Source organism: Mytilus galloprovincialis, chromosome 11 (genome assembly GCF_965363235.1).
Source record: "Mytilus galloprovincialis chromosome 11, xbMytGall1.hap1.1, whole genome shotgun sequence".
NCBI classification, from domain to species: Eukaryota; Metazoa; Mollusca; class Bivalvia; order Mytilida; family Mytilidae; genus Mytilus; species Mytilus galloprovincialis.
This window is the reverse complement of record NC_134848.1, coordinates 39,666,706-39,671,860: the sequence shown is the minus strand read 5'-3', so window position 1 is coordinate 39,671,860 and position 5,155 is coordinate 39,666,706.

Below are 5,155 nucleotides of genomic sequence, written 5' to 3'. Positions count from 1 at the left end.
GATGTTGTATATGTCGGCAGATTTTGTTCTTTGTTCTGACGTGTAAAATGATTTGTAAATTGAGAAATCTATCAACGTTATAATAAGATTTATGTCATTATAATGTCGGTCTCCTATTTTATATCCAAAGACTATATCTATTAAGTTTATTTTCTTACAAAAGTTTATGATATTCATTTTTTCTGTTATTTTATTCCACAAGTCTTTTAAAAATTCACAATCGATAAAAAAAAATGTTGATAATTGTCTGTGCATTTGCATAAAGCACACTCTGACGTATTAGATATTTTCCATTTAAAAAGATTTTCTGTGTTCGGCAATATATAGCTAAATAATTTCCATTTATAAACTTTAAGTTTGTTTGTGTATATTTCTTTGTTTGTAAATGATAAGGAGTGTCTAATTTGTAATGGTTTTACGCCTAATATTCTTTGCCATTTTATTATTCCAATGTTTGGAGTTATTTTGTTTTTTATAAAATGTTGATAGACGGTTTCGTTATCAAGATCTGCTAAATTTATTTCTGTTTCATTCATTCTAATTATTTTTTCGTTAATACTAACTTGGGTTTTAACAGATTTATTTGTTTTCAGGATATCTATCCAACATTTTGGAATAGCTTTTTTTAGTATTGATAGTTCGGCTATCCAGTTGTGTTTTATTTCTAACTTACGCAGTATTGTCTTTTCGTTGATTTGACCGTTTTCGTCAATAATTTCATTAATATAGATTATATTGCTTTTGATCCAATTGAGCATCAATGATGGTATATTTTTTATTTTTATGTTTTTATTACCCCATATAATTTCTTTGCGTATTTCTCTAAAGTTAGTGGGTGATTTAGTTTGACCTCCACCTTTCCGTATCCAGCATTTTACAATATCCAGATAAAATTCTGGTAATTCAGTTGTAATTTTGAGTAGTTTTAAATTTTTAAGTTCTAAATTCATTTTGAAGATAAGGAAGTTTTTTCCGTATTTATCAAAAAAGAATCTCGGAATAATTGACCAATTTTCATGTTTTGACTCCATTAATCTTGATACCCATTTAATTTTAAGTGTATTAAAGTAGCTGTCGATATCTATCATATTGAGTCCTCCTGTACTGTAATCTGCTATGAGAGTTGACCTTTTTAATTTGTCTTGTTTACCGTTCCAAATAAAATTAAAAATTTCTCTTTCTAGATTGTCGCTGTACGTTTTATTTATGACTGTCATACTTGCTTAGTATGTGAATTGTGGAATAATAAGTGATTTGATTATAAGAATTTTACCGATGATAGTAAGATGTCTTTTTTCCCAAGATTTCATGAGTTGTTTTGCTTTTTCAAATTTGTTTTCCCAATTTAGTTTTGCGCATTCTGCTTTATTTGTGCCGAAATATAATCCTAACACTTTAACGGGTTTATCTGTGAATTTTATATTATCTACTTTATCTTTACAATTTTTCAGTTTTCCTATCCAAATGCCTTCCGTTTTGTTTTTATTTAATTTAAGACCAGAAAATGTGCCAAATATTTCAATAACGTTTAATGCTGCATTGTCTGTTTTTATTCGATTTGTGATTTACAATGTGTTTATTATTTTCCCTATATATGAATTATCATTTAAGTTTTGGACAATTGTTATAACGACATTTTCTTACCTTAGAATTTTCTATAAAGATTTCTATGCACCGTACATCGAACTATTAAAGCAGTGCGTTTCATATTCTAATGTGTATAACACGAACAAAATGAAAATTGTCCCGATTAGAACATATTGTAAAACTGCTAACATTATTTTCCCTATTCGTATGCAAATTGCGTTTTTATTAGGCAAAATGTTGTTTCTGACATTAATCATTACTGTTATCGTTGAGATAATGAACTATAATGTGGGTAATGAAAGCTTCATTGATTGATACTTACCCCTTATTTTGTTCACTGTAACACCTGCAGTTGCCATGAAATTACATAATAATGATTCAAAAGAAGATGTTGAAACATGTAAGGTTTTTATAAAAGATATGATGTCAAAAACTGACGAACCAGATGATACAAGTGATGTAAACCAGAATGAAGACAACTGCTTCAAACACATATGGAATTTATGCAAAAAATATGATACATGTAAATGTTTATTAGGTGTTAGCTTTTTTTGTATTCTAACTTTGTCAATTTATGCACTGGTCTTATTAGTTTTCCTCTCAATTATCCAGAACTGTTTTTCATGTACATGCAAATTCAACGACAAAGATCTAGAAACTAAAACATTGAAATTACATTTTGATACTTTCCGCAATCTAGAATCTAAAAATGGTTCGAGAACTAACGATAACAATTCGAGCAGCAGCGAAAATGATTCAAGCAGCAGCGACAATGATTCAAACCGCAATGAAGAACTTTACAGTATTGAAATACAACCTATTCACCACGTGTTAAACCATTTATATAAAAAAAATCGTTTCTTAAATCCTTACTTTGTACATAATATATTTTGGAATATTTCCTTAGCTTTTACCATAAATATGCTTCTTATTTGATTAATATTTATCAATATTTATCAATATTATTGACCTCTTTATTATGTTAACTTACCAATTATTTGTATTATTTTTATCTTAGTAATGTTTGCATTCTTGTAAAATTGAGAATGGAAAGTGTAACTGTTTACATGTATTGTATATTGATATACCATTTTTTTAACACATTTGTAGACCTAGTGCGTGCATTGTTGATATACATTTCAAAATATATCTTTTTCTTTTCTTTTGAACTTATCATATGCTGATAATCACCATTTATTTATTTTCAACTAATTTAAACGATTGTCAATTTTAACCATCTGGTATATATAAAAAAGAAGATGTGGTATGATTGCAAATGAGACAACTCTCCACAATAGACCAAAATGACACAGAAATTGACAACTATAGGTCACCATACGGCCTTCAACAATGAGCAAAGCCCATACCGCATAGTCAGCTAGTAAAGGCCCTGATTGGACAATGTAAAACAATTCAAACAAGAAATCTAACGGCTTTATTTATACACTGTTTTGTTGACATCTTTTTCAAATTTAAAAGTTACTATTATCTACCTCTTTTTTGTTGGTGTCTTGTTGAGAATAATTTGTATGTTCGTTTGAATTCTTAAGTAAGTTGTGTTGTATATCTGTGATGTTTGTTTACACGGTTTTGGCAGCTGGATCCAAATTATTGTCACATTCACTTATTATGTGTGTTTGAGTTTCTCACCCAATTTTGTCAATATATCGAAACTATCATATAAGTGCTGGCTATAAAACCATGTTTAACCCACCATTTTCTGAGAAAATGTCTGTACTAAGTCAGGAATATGGCAGATCCTTTTATTTTACTATTCAATGCTGTAAATTCAGTTCTGTTCAAAAAGTTCGTTTTGCAGTCAGATAAGATATAGCCGTATTTGTAATAAACCTTAGATTTTCAAATATAATGGCATCGAGGATCACTGGGAGAGTGAACGAGCGTCGTGAAGCTTAAAGGTTACGTGATGGTTGGAGAAGGCGGGATCTCTATTCTTAAAGTAACTAAGTTTGAAAAAAAATCAGCTGCCCATTGAAAATTATGACTTTTTGGTGCAAAATAGGGAATGTTTTAATGCAAAAATATTGAATATTTTTATTAATAACAGTTTATATTATCCACATGCATGTTACAAAAAATAACTTTGGAAGAATCCCATTGCGTGATGTAGGCCACAACAATGTGAGATTAATACGTTATATGAATCGTTTGTAATCTGGTATCTGATGACCTAAAAAAAAAAAGATATACATGTTAAATCTTCCATGATTTCTTAAATCACCAGCGATGGTATATGTGAGGACAGAGGTCAACATCTTATAGAATAGCCAACAAGAGAAGCTGTGTGTACGAAAGATTCTTTTTACCTTATATGAGGCGGGCAATGCCTTTTTTTGTTAACCTGCTTTGCTGCTGGTGGAGATTTATTTCCATGAGGGTATCACCAGCCCCAGTAGTCAGCACTTCTGTGTTGACTTGAGTAATCATTGATATGTTCATAATAATAATCCATCTGTTAACAAACTCTGGCACAAGTGTACAATTTTAGCCCTGGTATCTATGATGAATTGAAGACCCATTGGTGGTATTCGGCTGTTGTCTGCTCTATGGTCGGGTTGTTGTCTCTTTTGCACATTCCTCATTTGCATTATCATTTTTTTTTTACATTTACAAGGGATTATGATGATGATGACAAATATATATATCACTTGCAAAAAAGTATCATGTTTATAGACACATTACAGAGAATAAAAAGTTCTTAAACCTATAAACATGTATTTCAAGGCAAATAAACTGCATACCGCTGACTTGGATTGAAAAAAGGTAGAACACAATTATCGGTATACATGTAGTTCTTTGCACAAATCGGCAAATTTTTAGACTGATTGGCAAATAATGTGTAAGATCATTGATTGATAGAAAATGATGGATTTGTTGCATTATGTATAAATTTATTATTTTTCGAACCAATGTTTTATCTAGCCCTTCAGAAAAGATGTCACAAATTCATAATAGCTAATAAAAAAGCATGTTGAAGAAATTTTATGCTCTCTTTTTAAGCAAGACAATATGTTTAGTCTCGCCATGTTTTCCTTCTATTTTCTAAATGCATACAAACCTATAAACCACTTTTCTCAAATTTCATTTAAAAAATATATATAATCTGTTTTTTCATGAATAACATTATTTTGTAAGTTTGGACAAATCTGAACGACTAGTAGCTTAACAAAGAGTAAGGTGACACATTATATAATTTTTATGTTATTTTAAAAAAAAACATGACCATTGGTGGCTTTCAGATGTTTTATGTCCTTTTGACAAAAATCCCGTGTCCATTATTACTTTGATGATAAAATCGACATTTTAGCAAAAATATAAGAAAATTCTGACTGAGGAAATATATACTGATCATCCACCTCAGAACTCAGAAATAGAAAAGTACTTGTAAATGGCAAATAAGTGCACTGTATGTGTGCTTGTTTTCAAAAGATACAAGCTCTGAAATTCGGAATTAGTTGTTTACATAGTTGACTATAAAAATAAAATAAAATAATAAAAATAAAATGAAAATAAAACAAAACAAAACAAAATAAAATGAAAAAAAAAG